We start from the raw sequence: 16,044 nt of genomic DNA, 5'->3' as shown, positions 1-16,044 counted from the left end.
TGTTTTCCATTCCCAAATGTAAACAAAGTGTGGTTACTCCTGCATATGGTTTCCATTAAGATTCCTCTCTGACTGTAAGAGCAAAATTGGAAGAATAAACTTACTATTTCCAAAGCAGCTCACTGCCTCTTGCTTCAGTGCACGAGACACGCAGGCACATGAAAGCAAAGGTCAGTTGCTTAGGTTCAACATCACCTCTTGTCCTCCTATATTGTCTTTTTCCAAGAGGGCGTAATGGAACTGAATACACTGTGCATATCGTTTCAAAGCAGGTAGGCTTCTGATACTTAAGTACAGTTCTTATTTCTATTTGAAATTTATGGAAATTTACTATTAACTTAAAATGGGAGATGGCTGAGCCCTAAGTTAGCTTGACAGACATAATAAACCACCTGCACTCCTATCTGGTCAGCTCCTTGAAATACACAAAACAGCACTGAAATTCAGGAATAGAATCAGTGATATATTTTTCTGAAGCTGATTATCAGCTGATTTAAATGTTAGTAGGATGGTCACAAAGTTACCATCTGAAATCTGGGGATGTTACCAGGAAACAGTTCTCTTGATGACTTGGACATTACCTTTATACTACCGCCTCCAAAAATATATCCTTAACTAAGCAGGTTCAGTGAGAAAAGATACAAACGTTCATACAAAAACTGACCTGAACCTGAGCTGCTAAAGCATTTGGTTACCTATTTCTAAAGAATTTATGTGAATCTGCATTTGATCTGGTCAATTCAGTACACCATTTCTGCCCACACCAGGACTCTGTCCCTGCTATGACTCCCACGCTACCTGGATTTCTGTTTCAGTGTCCCTGCGTTGGCGATGGAGGCTATTTGCAGAGCATACAGCAATGAGGGAGCAGTCCTAAGTACCACAGCAGAATATTTACTAGTCTGTATTGTATGCTAGTTATTTGGGTGACAGCAATTCCCAAAGAGAGACAAAAAGCTATCAGGGTCTCCCGATCTCAGCTTCCCCATGCCCCTCCTGTCTCACTCATTGTGGGGAGAAACAGAACAATCAGAGCCCCAGGTCCTGCACCTAAACAACTTCTTCTGCCCCCCAGGATCCTGCACCTTGCCTTTGGGACTGGGGAGAGTGGGGAGAAGCGATGCTTCCTGGGAAGGTGTATGTAGTTCATTAAAAGGAAGTGAGACAGGATGTAGGCAAGATTTCTGAGATCTGTAACAAAGAAGCAAGCTGGAGATTTTCCTTGTGACAGATGGACAAAGCCATCCTGGGATTATCCCCACCTACCAGGAATACTTGCCCACATTAAATTATAGCTTCAGTTTACACATCTGTAAAACGTGGTTAATGGAATTGCCTTCCTTTGTTAAGTGCTTTGAGATCTCTAGGGATGAGAAACACTGCATGTGAGCTAGCAGCCTTCATCCTCCTTGGAGCTGCGTGGTGTGTGCGTTTGCCCATGCCTCTCTGCTCTCCGTGTTACTGCTTGCCCCTTGTGTGTGCCATGAAATGAATTCCTCTCTTAAAACTGTAAATCTGAATTAGGTCAGAGACCTTCAAGCCCTCGGTCCAGCTTTGAGCTAAGCCTCTAAATGTTGAAGTGAAGTTGAGCATGGATTGGGACACACTGTTTACTTCTTTTCCTGAAGAACATGGATTTTTATATACGATGTTGCTAGCAGGATTGCCATCCATTTTACTCAGGTAATCTTGCAGCAATGCTGCAGAATGATCACATGAACCAGTGTGACTTTTCAGGAAGCTTTCGTATTTAATGGTATGCTGTATACAGAGTAAATAACCCACTTCCAGATCTCTTCATACCCTGCTGAGGTTACAAGGTTGGCTCATGTGACAGCTGGCTTCAGGCTGAATCGTTCACAGAGCCTGAACTTATGACCTCTGTAACTGCAATTATAATCTTCCACGACTTGAACTAAAACCACCAGGTTCATTGCCTCAGAGGCAATAAGAGCCCTATAAACCTTCTCTGCACTTCAGCCAGTGGGAAAGGAAGAGAAATACCGCAGGGAGAGCATCATGCCAGGTGTAACCCAGGGCTGAAAAAGACCTTGATCAGGTTTGTCTGAGGTGTAAGCCCCGCCGGCCCATTCCATCTTAAAGTCATAATGGAAAATCAGATATGCTTTTTATCAAATGTTATTTAATGTAGCACCTGTTTTCTCAAAAATTAATTCAGCTGAATCTCAAGTTTATACAAACTTTTGATGTGATGTATCTCTTTAAAAATAGGCAAAAAAATGCCTTTCATTTCAGAGGCAGTGAGAGAGAGAATAGGGACTAGGGGATCCTGTGATAAGGACATTTTGTCAGCTGAATATTAAAGAAGTCATATAAAACCTGGGTGATACGCTAACAGCTAAGCAAAGGTGGAATAAGCTCTGCAGGAACGGGAGAGAACAGTTATTTACAAATATATTCCTCACAAAGGTCACAAAATGTTCCAGACGAAAACGTTCACCCTTAAAAGCAGCCTCAACAGGAATGAGTGAGTCAACATCAGGGGGAGATTTTTATTCAAAATTTGACTTTTTTTTTTTCGGTCTAAACCCCTCTTCCAGCCTTTCTCCTTGTGTAGCAGGAACTATCAGAATCTGAAAGGGCTCTGCTTCTCATGGCAGCGTTCAGTACTCCTCCACGATTGAGTTCTTGCTGTCCAGACTTCCCTGTGTTGCATTGATCCAGCAATAACTTTAGCTAACATCCTTAAAAATGATGGATAAGAACCTAGTGCTCTCTCTAGCCTGATTTGAACTGGACATAAACATTCTGGCATTCAATGATAGAAGGTTGCTTAGTGTTTACCTGAAAAGGATTGTTTGAGTCCTCTTTTACAGAGACTCAGATTTTCCTCTGCACTGAAATCTCAGATGATTTAATCGCATTTTATGAGGTGGGAGCTTAGAGGCTGGAGTCAGCCTACAGTAATAATTCCCCTGTGTGGAGAGCGATTCTGAAAGCCAGCTCTCATGGAAGGAGTCAAAGTCTTTTGCAGCTATGGTCTTTGCATGGTAATACAACCAAGAAGTGGTGTTAAAACAACACTACACTAAGGTTAATGATGTGGCTTGCTCATCTGTATAGCAGCTAATTAAACATTATGAATGCAAAGCAAATAGTGTGTTCATGCTAGTCCGGGATCCACACAGCATCTGAACGCATTGAATGAATTATTCACGTCTGTCTCTCTTCACCAATGCCATCCCTCCCCATCACAGAGTAAAGCCCCTTTTCTGGCCTTAGCAGACGTTTCTAAAGCTGTTCCTGTGGCACTAAGAAAGTTTTGTTTCTAATTTGTCAAAAATATGAGGCGGCTCACCTAGTGAATGAAAAGTGCTAAAATATTAATATGCTCAAAAAAGAAGGAAGTGACGGGAAGAGCTGGCAAGCTTCCTCCCCAAAGCAGGTGAAGGTCTTCTGCTTTCTCACTTTTTATTTTTTAGCAAAGTATCCCAAGTGTTGTGCTCTTTTGCACCTATGTCCTACCCAGAGCTTCTCCTTCCCTCTTAACTTCTAAATGAGCCTAGCTTATCATCTCACAAACTCCCTATAGACACTGGTACTCTCTGTGGGAATTTCTGCTCAGGGCAGAGGACACCAGTGTAGGAATACACTGCTTAAGTCCAAATAAGAGGCACTATAGGTGGAAGGATGGAGCCTGGCTAGCTGCATGCATGGACTTTACTGAACTGCTCCTGAGACAGACACTGCATGTCTGGCACAAACCAGATAGGCATGCCTTGCTTCTCCTTCTTTCTCCTGAACCTGTTGAACCTGCAGTTCTGGGCTTATATCACTAAATTTGTCTCCTCACCCCCTTCTTCATTATTTTAAGGACCTGCATAAGAGCTGGCTGTGTTGGGAAGTCACTGAGTGAAGAGCACTAAGCCCAGCAGATCTAAATGTCTTATTACATACCTAGTGCAGGGCAGGGGAGTTATGGTCTCAGCTAAAAAATTATGTTCCCATGCAGGACCAAAACTGCCTTTAAATGAGGAAGGGCACACAGCCAGAGCACAGCATATATCTCATCCATTTTTGGAGACTCTAAGGCCTGCACTGCATTCAGCTAGCAGCATCCTCACCAGCTGCACTGGCAGAGTGGAATCTCCTTGTTGTACAGAAATGAGAAGCTCACCCAGAGGCTGTGCTGTTCAGCTCAAACGAGGGCAGGAATAATGAATATGACCATTTTCCGCCTCAGTGAAGATAAACTGATTTATCTGAGCATGAGAGTCCAGCTGACTTGTTGAGAGTGAGGAGCTGAGGAGGGTAGGACAACCCTGCCCCGCTCTGACCCACCACCAAATGCACTTCTAACTTATTTCTTCCCGATTAAAATGCCCAGGATTTCCCAGGCAAGTAAAATATTGGCTTGCTTCCTATCTATAGCTTTTCCCTGGTCGTTATCAATGCTGTGACACTATATATCTTGGTTTGTCAGGCTGAGATGCCCCGTGTGACTCTGCAGACCCTGGAAATTTTAGAAATCAGTCATTAGAGACACTGTCATTGTTGGAATAATGGTGATTAGAATGAGACATGCTGACAAATTTACCAGCTCTCATGTAGCCAAGGCAAGCAGAGAGGCACAAACTGAAAAAAAAAATCCAAACAAACAAACAATCGGGCTCACCAGCTTTCATTAAAGCCGACAGCTAAGTATTTGGCATAGTATTTGACTCTCTACCAACCTTCTTTTTATGTGCCTGCAGAATAACTGCAAATATTTACCTCCTGCTGATAGGCCAACAGCAGGTCAATGCTGAAAAGTAGATTATGTTACTTTTGAAGTCAAAATTGAATACCTCTTATTTCCTGGCTGCGCAAATTAGCAAAAGAGCCAGGGAGGTGAAATATTTATTGCAGTAAGGCAGGAACCGAGATTGGAGGAAAGGTGTGGGGCACATGGTTTATACTGATTCATAGTAGGGTTGGTTCTGAACTCTAACACCAGAACTAACACCTTCATTTTGAGGAAATTTGGCTTTGTCTGCAAATCCTATTTGTATTTCATGCCTCTTTCTGCTGGAGCTCAAAGACACTGTGAAGCTGCTGATCCTCCTTATCCCCTAGACCATACAGCTGATGCGTTGTTCCTTATTATTGTATCAAACTTCAAAATAGAGCCAGAGAGGCCGGTAAGCAGCAAGCAATTATCTACTCCAGGTGTTCCTGTTCCTGCCCTTTCTCAGCTATTATTCTTCCTCTCTGTAGGAAGCAGAATGACAGTGACATGTCTATTAGCTCACATTCAGCTGTGCTTGATTGATAGTTACACAATAGCAAAAGGCTCTTTGCAACTGTTTTATTTTGATGAAGGATGCTGTTTTAATTGTCCTAGTTAGTCTTTTGTCAAACATTTGTACATTGCTGAAGAACCCAAGGTTACACACTAGCTATTATTGCAGGATTAATGAACTTGTTCTGTTTATACAGTACTGATGCTAAGTTAAATGACTACATGCAAGAAGAAAATCTTGGCTAATAATTAGCTAAGGACTGCAATTGAGGGAGTCAAAATTGCAAGCATCAAGGATCTTTCTTAGAAGGTTGGTTATTTTTAGACAAAAAACTCCTTTGAAAGTTATGATCATAATAGATGCTGTTCTCGATCATTTTAATGGAGACATATAATAGTGATGGTGCTTTTGTATTTTTACAATGAGTGATTATGGTATTGAACAGGGGTTCAATTATAAGTAGGTTCAGTTCCCAGATCTGTCACAGACATTTTATATAACAAGGCCTGATTCAATGATCTTTGAAGTTAAGAGGACATTTTCCATCAAATTAGTGCTGTTTTGATTAGACCTTAATTCTCTTCCTTCAGTTATCCTGGTGGTGAGGGAAGGAGGGAGAAAGAAATAAGAAAGAAAACAAACAAGCTAATGCAGCTTACTTGAATATATCTTATCAGGAGAAATGAATGAATGATGGATAGTCTTCCAATATTCACCGTATATGTATCTGGATGGAAAGGACCTAAGATATCTTTGTGATTCTTCAGAATAAGCATTCTCTTTGGTTTTGGCCAATACAGTGTGTACCCGTCGTATGTGACACTGCCCTGTATTACGGAGAATGGTCTAGGGCAGAACCTACACAAAACTGGGTGGAGCTCAGGTTTAAAAACTTGATACTTCTCATGTCTGTAGTTCTTGTTATCCTAAGACAGTATAGTAAATATTTAAGGCCTAGAGCATACATGAGATTTCAAGTTCTCATGTTTCATGAGCATGTTAACTGACAATGACATAAGTAACTACTTTTGGGGGCTGTTGCCACTGTGAGTAATGGGTAGGAGGGAGAACAGTGAGGCAGATGTTACTGCTTAACTGATAAAGAGTTCCTGCAAACCAGGGGGAAAAATCATTTTAGATTAAAGAGAACATCTCAGTGGCTCTTTAGTGTCTCTCTCTCTCTTTCATTTAAACATATTTAGAGTACCTGATACTCTACCAGAGTACCAGAGACAGTCAAAAGGTATGAGAGAAGCCAAGTTTGTAGGCCAAAAAAAGTAGAAATCAAGTATATTTACAAGCAATATTTTTAGAAATGCAAAATCAAAATGCCTTTGTGTGATTTCTCCCCCTCCCAAGGCTTTTCTTTGGTTTGCTTTAGCCAATATAATTTACTGAACTCTGTTGCTTTGATCCAACAGTGCCAAAATACTCTGGGGTCAGCTTTCGTCAAAAACACATGGTAGGACTCTTGGATCCCAGATGCCTACACTGGCACCTCCTTTGAAATACACTAGCAGTAGTAGTTGCGCACATCATTACCAATGTACTGTGGTCACAGCCTTTATGTGATTACTTTAATCTGTAGTCCAGCCAACGCATTTATTATTTGTGAAATGGCGCTAGCTTATGGTCAAGGAAAGGAATAGCTGGAGAAGGTTCACTTTTAATATAGCTTTAGCTGGAAAAGGTTCATTTTTAATATAGCTTGTGTATTTGTTTTTATATATTTTTATATATATTTATATAGTTATATAAACAAATATATATATATATGTATATATATATATGTATATATGTGTGTGTGTGTATATATATATATATATATAAACACCAAACGTTTATTAAGGATAGGCCTTGAGCATAATCTCTCTTTTGGGGTACATGTTTTAGGGGAATGATAGTGATACTCATATGCAGAGATTCAAAAAGAACAAGGAATGCATGATTTCCTGAGGTGTTTTCTCATGGAAAGTTAAATCTGAAATCTTACAAGAAATGCTACAGTGAAAAGTAAGGCCAGATCCTCAACCGCTGTCCCAAATTGACCACTGAAGTCAATGAATAAAAGGCCTATTAGAACCAAAAGTGAAGTGTTCCACCTCTGAAAAGTGATCACTCTATCAGCAAGAGGAAACCAGACACAAACTGACGGATAATATCTATCTATATTGCCTACTGAATATCTATATTCATGCACATCTCATGTTCTGTAAAGATATTTAGGGCTCATCTTACATACTCCATATCAGTTTTCTGCTAGTATCATTTCATATATGTCCCTGCAGGGAGTGGAAAGTGAGGTACCTGTACCGGTAAATCAATAACGATGGAACTTTGTGAAGTCTAGTCCAAATGCAAGGTTAAAAGTCTTGCACTAAGTACCATGTGGTTGGTGCCAGCACAGATTTCTGTTGATACCAATGGCTTGCCACCGCTGTGATAAGGGACCTGGTTCTTTGTAAGTGGGAGCACACTGAGTGTCCTCTGATTCCTTGAGGCAGGATCAATTGTGTCTTGGAGAAGGTGGTCTTAAAGTTTACTAAGGCCAGTGTTCTAGGTGAGAGCTAACTCTGGGCTTCTTTGTCTCTCGGGTCAGGGATGGAAAGACAGGGGGATAGTCTGAAGGAATTCAGGGGACCAACCTGTAAAGGTTGTAAAGACACTACTAGAGCCACAAGCCCGGCTGTGAATATCCCCTAAACGTTGGATTAGTTTTTAAGTAGATTCTTTATTTTACAGATTGCATCCATCTCTCTCCCATTCTCTCTTTGTTTCTAATGCTTCAGAGTGAGGTCACAAATTAGAATATCCCTGAACTCTTAAAGCTCTGAATTTAAAAGGTGATGATTTGTCACATTCGATACCCAGTAGAGCTGTAGCAGAAAGGAGATGGATAAATATGTAGCGAAGGTCTCCAAATACTAACATTATCTGTTTTCAGACAGAGATTTCTAAATAGCATTTCTCACTGCCCACTTATATATTCTGAATCCAAATAGTAGTTTACATGCCTGTCAGCAGTAAATTAAGTAATTTCATTATCCGCAAAGAAGAGAAACAATTATATAGGGCTATCCTTGTAAGTACTAATTTATTCTGTGCTGTAACTTGTTAAATATTTATAGCTTTTCAGCATTTCTGTAGTTAATTAAAGTTTAATTATTTCACATTTACTTAAAATATAGGGAATATAACTATTAATGGGCAAGGAATCTTATCCAGAAAGCAATTTAGACATCATCATAAGTGTTGTTCAATTATGGCTTCCTATCCAGTGATGTATTAGGATCCTAATTTGTTGGTCCTGCAAAATTCTAATCACTGTCTCTTATCCAGAAAGAACACTTAAGCATCTGCTTAACTTTAAATCTGTGAACGTTCCTGGCAGATGTCCTAAAATGTGGCTGAACTGAGAGCAGAGTGTTCAGCAACTAAAAAGACACTGTCTTATTTAATGACTGTTACTTAAACAAGAAAGAGACATCAAATTCATTGTAAAGAGTTACCAAACAGAAGTAGAAATAATTAATGTCTTTAATATTCTCAGTAATAGTATTAATCCCAGGGGAAAGCATTTGGCAGAGGAAAAGATGCATTACGTGAGTCCACAGCAGCTTATGAACAAATGTTCTCTTTGCTCTTATATAGTTATCAATCAGGAGAGTCCTCAAAGCTCTTTAGGTCTCTCAGACACTTGAGAAAAACTGGGGGATCCAGCAGAGCTTTGGAACAGGTGGAATGTGGGAGAGGAAGGGATTCATGGTGCTGAGGAAGGGGGCTAGGAAGGGTCTATTTTCCTTGGGAGAAATCTTTGCCTGTCTCTCCTCCGTTGCCCCTTCTCCCATTGTCTGGAGGAGACAATGGGACAAGGAGGAGACAATCCTGATCTTTCAGCTCACGCAAAACTGTTACCTGATTTGCCTGCTGCCTTGAGGTAGTTCTGGTATCTCATCAGTTTTGTGAAGGGATCTAAAGGATCCTTTGCTCACATATGCAAAAACATACAAGGACGCATTACGACTAAACTGAGAGATACCAGTGTATTGCCTGGTATGAGATAACAAATGATATAATGCCATGTAATCAACTTGATCTTGTACTTCACTGCATTAACAAGATGATGAGTTTGGTATGAAACATTTTTTCTGGTGGTGAAAGTCAGTGGCAAAGCTTGTGGGCCGTAATGGGAGAGCCATCAGGATTATAGTGAGGCCGAAGGCAGAGGTTAAAATCACAGATATTTCCTTTTGCTAGCTGTATTCTGTAGAATACATGTCTTTTGATTTTTAATGTTGCTATTGTCTCCAAATTACAGATAAGATAAATATTGTTGTCTTTGTTAATCTCAAAGCCTGGAAATCTGCATTGTCTGGCACAAGATAGTAAATATATACTTGAAACAAATCAACAGAACTCTTTACAAGTGCCTCGTTAAAGTAAGATTGTATTTCAAGTCACCTGTCTGGGTTTTGCTGACATTTGGCAAGTCCAGTGTTCAAAACCAGTTGTTTTACTCAGAGCATATTTTGCTGGGTAATGGCATGATTTATTTGCTTAATCTTACACGTCTCTACTGCAGTGGCACGGCCTATTAGCTTTCAACTTGGAAGTAGAAAAACATTCCTATTATGCTTATTTCTCCCTACATCTAAACAAACAGTCTCCACAGAGAAGAAGACAAGTGCATTAATTTCATTTAAAAGTATCTCAGTTTCTTCCATTTTATCAGTTGAAAAGTTGTGGCCACATCTGTGAGGGTGAACAGAGTCAATGGAAGCAAAAAAATGCAGTTCAGTAGATTTTCTTACACTCTATTCCTGTTGTTCAATATCAGTCTCCCTGTGCAAGTTAGTTAGCAATCGACCTGAAAACCATCACATGGAATGTTCAGAAGAAAAATATTTTTAAAAATGATGGTGTTGGTTATTTCTTTAGCAAGTATTTCATAAACACGAAGTGAAAAGGGGAGAGCCAACATCATTCTCTCATTTCACTTGTTAGTCACTTACCATGAGCACGAATATATTCCTTCAGCATTGCATAGGGAGAGGCGGACTTCGCCAGTGAGAGGAGTGAATCAAAATCTACATGCTGCCAATGCCATATTTCAGCTCTTCTGATTCAAGCACACTCCTAGAAATACAGAATAGTTCTCAAAAATAACTGCAGAAACAGCAACAAAATGTCTCAAACACAGGCATTTAAAAAATAATCCTTACTTTGATATGTGTAAAAAAATCTGTTTCTCTGCCTCTTTTATCCAGTTGTTTCTCCTGTTCCTGTCACACATACTATTATGGGAAGAGAAAAACCTACTGGCATGCCAAAATTCATGGAGCACTGGGTCTTGATTATGAATAACTCAGACTGCACATAGTGGGAATAATCCAAAACGGCCTCAGAGTCAAGAAGGACTTGAACAGCTCCCATCATGCCTGAGCAGCTGATATCAGATAACACTTCTATAGGCAATTAGCACCCATCAGGTCAAAGTAGGAAAACAGCCTAGAGTTATATAAAATACACAGAAATGGAGGATATTACTTGGTCCTGGCATCTGGAGGAAAACTTTTAAAAGGAAGCTGGAAGATTGGTAAACCAGGATAGAGCTCAAGGAATACCCAGTCTCCCCCCATTAGGTCTCTGGCTGAGAATGAAAACAGATCAGCAATGTCAGGAAAACACATACACCTGGGAGCTGCGATTCACATCAGTTAATGGGTCAAAGGGTCCAACTCTGAAAGGACAGTGGTCAACCCCCACAAAAACCACTGTCTCCCCAGCTGGCTTTCCCTACACCCATGTCATATTAATAAAGAGGTGAAGGACTCAATGAGCATGAGAATACTAATCTATCAGCTTTATTGGAAAAAACAGAATAAGACATCTCCTATTGCTATTGTACTGACGAACTCTGACACTGATTTAAAACATTTGATATACTCATAATTATACAAGATAGAGTTAATTTCCAGATTCATATGTTACAAAGCTAGAAAGGATGGAGTGATCATCCAGTATAGCCTTCTACATAGCACAGAGTAAAAGACCTGAATTAATTTCTGTTTGAACTAGAACACCTTTACCAGTACATTTCAAGCTCAGCTACGGTTTATTAACAACACACACCTCCCCACCTTTCATACATGCAAGTGTTCTAATTTCATAGCAATTACTAAACTGATGGCAGATTCATAAACCTATAAAGGGACTTGCTATCCCTCTCACTCTTTTAAACCAACTCAATATTAAACATACTGCAGGACTTTCAGTTTCTTTGCCAAGTTCCTATTGTGTGATCTGGGGAACAAATTGGAAAGCTAGGCCACAACTTAAGCAATTACCCCTGAAACTTTTAACTCACCTTCACCCCAGAAGAGCTGACCATCTCAAGAGATTTGATAATGCAGACTTTGTGCTTTAGAACCAAACAGTGTAGGACATTTATCAAAAAGGAAAGGTATGATTAAATGACCTTTTTTGGACTTTTTTTTTCAGTTTCAAAGAGCACAGTTATGCATTTATAATACACAAGAATTGCTTACCTATTTCTGGAACAGCTTGACTGCCCTGACAGCATACAGTTTGACCCCTTTCCTAGTTTTCTTTCATAAATGAATGTTCCACAGAATTTGACACTGTTTCCAAAAACACCAATGCAGTGAATTAGATTAAATTATTCCTAGATGCATGCTTTTACAGGTTTTTTTATAGAATCTCAAAGTTTATGTTATGCACCAGTGTCGTAGAGTAACTAGGGAGAGTAAAAACCAGCTGAAAAACTGCTGCCTCTTATCTATCTATTTGATTCCCTGTGATGTCTGAAACTGAGATGGCAATTAATTAACACACACTTTGTCAGCAGGTCACATGTTATCCACTTTAACTATAGAACCTAGAACTTCAAGCTGTCCGTGAGGGCATTTCTTGGTTCTACTGAAAGAAGAGAGAAACCTGTATTTCAGCAAGATCCTTTGGTTTCTGTTTCTTCATTGGTGTCTCTCCTTTCCATTAAAATGGCTGCAATGCTTCAAACCACAAACATATCTACTGCAGAACCCTTTATAAAGTGTCTTTACAAAATACAAGTCAGGTAAGCCTTTACTATCGCTATTTGAAAAGATATTGTTATCACTATTTGAAAGATATTTGCTTTGTAAAGTGGTGAACAGAGAAGATAATTCCTCTGACCTCCCAATTGCTCATTCTCATTTCTCTATATGATCTTGAGCGCTTAGATTTCTGAGTCTTGTCCCTTCATGTAATTAGGGAACTCAGAATGGTTTGCTTTTCAATTATTGCCTGAATCCTAAATTATTCTTAAAACAGCACCAGATCAAACAATCCCAGTAGGGTTTGCACTCTGCAAATGAAGGGTGTTGTCAGAATACACTTTCCTGTATTAGACACTGTTACAGAGCCCCATTGTGTTGCCTGTCTGACTCTTACCAGGCGAGAAATGCTCCAAGTTGTTAATTTCAAGGAGAAATGATTTGGGCATAGGCCGGGAGAGAAGGACAGACAGAGAACAGATAAACAGGAAAAAAATAAGGGCAAGGAAGCTTTAGTAATCGACTGATACAAGGAAAGGAGTATGAGTGAAGTTTTTGTTTAAAGCAAGCCCAGGTGCCAAAAAAGAGTTACCTTGTAGTTTATAATTCTGTGTGCAGTAATGAGCAAATGCAGCAGAGGCTGTCTACTGCTGTGAAGGTAGTACATATTCGTTCAATCTTTTCTTCTGTTTTTTAGCACAGGCACAGAACATCTGAATATTTTCAATTGGTCAGGGCTCCCTTGAAACATATATATTAAATTATGAAAATCAGAGATGACAGGCAGCAAACCTCTTGCAACAGCTGATCTCCAAAAGACATGGATTGAATATGAAAAAAAGAAAAAAACTCTTTAAACTGCCCTTTGATTGAAAACAAACTTTAAAATTAATGGGCATTTTAATTAAAAATAAACAAAATCTCTGTTCAATGGAAAGTGTTTCCTGCTTTTTTAATTTCAAAAATTACCTGTTTTGTTCTTGTTTTTGAGAAAATCTAATAAAAAGGAGGAAGGAATATGCAAAACAACAACAAAACTATATTTATAGAATATTTTCAAGGGCAAAAAAGTATTTCTCACCCAGATCTACAGATCACCAGATAACCAAAATCAAAACACTGCAGTTGGCAGTCTAACCAATAACCTGCAAGTAATGCTATTTTCTTTTGGAACTGTCTAATATCAATGCAGTATCTCTGGAACAAACTGATGTGGCTAGATACAAGTTTAGTTCATTAATAGAGCTTAGTTTATTAGCTTGATTTCTCAACTGTTTACATACTATGGCTTTGATTTTCTCACCTAATGAGGGAAGTTAGGAATCCAGTCTTCTGCTATTCCCAGAAACCATGGCATAGAAACTCAGCCCAAAACGTATCAACAACGTGTAGTTGTGTGACTTAGCTGGAAGGTTTCTGCAGAAGAGCACATCTCTGGTAAATGGAAAACATTTTTCTAATTACCAACATACATTCATGGCCAGCTCATTCCTACTTGCTATTTCCCACACAGTCACCGTGTGTTAGAACTTGTCTTAGTCTCTTTTTCTTGATATTCACCTCAGCCTTTAATTCACTTCAACTGCTAATGCACTTTCCAGCAGTAACCACCTAACTCTCCTCAGTCTCCATATTGCTAGGCTAAACAAACCAAGCTTTTATCGTCTCCGTTTTCCTGATCTTTCTAGCAATACTCATCTGTGCCTGTTTTACTCTGAATCCATCTTTTCTGAACCCAGGTGACTGGACTGTATGCTATATTGCATTTGAAGTTTTAGCACCAGCTCAACAACGCAGAAATAAAAGAGAAGTTTTCCTTTATCACACTAATATTTGGTAGGCTACCTAATTATGATAGTCCCCTTCCAGACGCCATGGGGAAGTCTCTGTCACAGAAAACACAACTGCTGGTGTTAACTGACATAATCCTGGGCTTTCTCACGAAAGCAGGACTAACTTGTTAAAAAATGAACAAATAAACAGCATAACAGCATAAACCTGTCTTTTAACTCCTATAACCTTTTCTTTTCATTGTAGCCAACAAAACAGTGTGGGGGGGGATTGGGAGGAGTGCATTGCTGATGCTAGCTATGTTTGTCTGTATGTCTGTATGTACAGGCTCCATAATTTAGGGTCACCTGTTTATTATGCCCATCACCATTAAGGCCTTGATTTAGCAATTTTTGAAACACATGTTCAGATGTAGGCATATATACCTGACATGCACTCACTTCCACAGGCTGCTTCACCTGCTTAACTAAACAAACAAACAAACAAACAGACAAAAAAACCACTGTCTGCTCTTGAAATGTGGTTATTTAATTTAACCTGCTTGGGAGGCTGCTATGCAGTCTGACATATTGTATTTGGTTAAATAGCTGTCTGATTAAATATCTTCATAGCTGTTTGATCCTGTACCTTTCGGGAAGGGATGCAAAGGAGATTTTTATTAAAGTTCTAGGTAGTCATGAAGAATTGTACTTTGATATCTATTGTAAGCATTTACCTGATTTTCCACCAGCAGGAAAAATGTCTGCTTTTTTTTTTTTTTTTTCCACTGGTACCTACAAGAAAGACATGGGCTGGTCAGGAGTACATGATAGTGGACAGTGTCGATATAGCTCTGAATCTTTTGTTTTCTTCACCAGCTTGCTGCAAAAAGAAACTGCCTAGAGGGTAACCATGGTAAAGACAAGCCCCTCAGTGTGAGCTGAAGATAAAAGATGCAATGTTTTTATGTGTCTGCAGAGAGCTGGACAATAGCACTTGAGTGAACTGCCCCATTTGTTTCCATGAGGTGTTAACTCTAATACCCAGGGATAATAATGTGATGTCACCACAGCAAACTATTTCATTCTTCATGAAAGCAGATTTGAAAAATTTATTGTGAGATCTCATTTTTCTCTCAAACTGTAGTCTGTTTTATGCAGACTGTCTTGTTACTCCCTTCAGCTTTGTAGTACCTGAGTGCCTTCCTACACAACAAGCAATGCCTCCCCGCAAAGTCCAGTCCCTCTCCTTTCCCCTCCCCTGTGGCGGAGAACGTATATCACGCTGCCGCGCCAGTTGCTGAGGCACTCCGGCTATGGCTGGTTTAGACTGTATTCTTGCATCATGCCTGTCAATCGCATCAAATTTGCGTGCTGGTGGACAACAAGTTAAGCATGAGCCAGCAGTGTGCCCTTGTGGCCAAGAAGGCCAACGGTATCCTGGGGTGCATTAGGCAGAGTGTTGCCAGCAGGTCGAGGGAGGTGATCCTGCCCCTCTATTCAGCCCTGGTGAGGCCTCCCCTGGAGTACTGTGTCCAATTCTGGGCTCCCCAGTACAAGAGACACATGGCACTATGGGAGAGAGTCCAGCGGAGGGCTACAAAGAGGATGAGGGGACTGGAGCATCTCTCCTCTGAAGAAAGGCTGAGAAAGCTGGGCCTGTTCAGCCTGGAGAAGAGAAGACTGAGAGGTGATCTCATCAACGTGTATAAGTATCTGAAGGGGGAGTGTCAAGAGGATGAGGCCAGTCTCTTCTCCGTGGTGCCCAGCAACAGGACAAGAGGCAATGGGCACAAACTGAACCACAGGAAGTTCCATCTGAACCTGAGAAAAAACTTCTTCACTGTGAGGGTGACAGAGCATTGGAACAGGTTGCCCAGAGAGGTAGTGGAGTCTCCTTCCCTGCAGATATTCAAAACCCGTCTGGATGTGATCCTGGATAATATGCTCTAGAGGACCCTGCTTGAGCAGGGAGGT

General features: G+C 40.1%; 1 long non-coding RNA gene across 1 annotated transcript in view; it reads right to left on the bottom strand.

Annotated features, from left to right (window-relative positions):
- The window catches only part of LOC104142439 (uncharacterized), a 43,735-nt gene extending 31,855 nt beyond the window's left edge, over nucleotides 1-11,880 (bottom strand). Inside the window, exons 1-2 of the long non-coding RNA XR_693712.2 lie at nucleotides 11,792-11,880; nucleotides 10,256-10,379 (exon numbers count right to left, since the gene is read on the bottom strand). This is a non-coding gene — a long non-coding RNA (uncharacterized lncRNA). The remainder of the gene's footprint in view (nucleotides 1-10,255; nucleotides 10,380-11,791) is intronic.
- Between the last annotated feature and the right edge of the window lie 4,164 nt (nucleotides 11,881-16,044).

This window comes from Struthio camelus, chromosome 7, assembly GCF_040807025.1.
Source record: "Struthio camelus isolate bStrCam1 chromosome 7, bStrCam1.hap1, whole genome shotgun sequence".
In the NCBI taxonomy this organism is placed as follows: Eukaryota; Metazoa; Chordata; class Aves; order Struthioniformes; family Struthionidae; genus Struthio; species Struthio camelus.
This window is presented reverse-complemented; position numbering and strand designations above follow the sequence as displayed.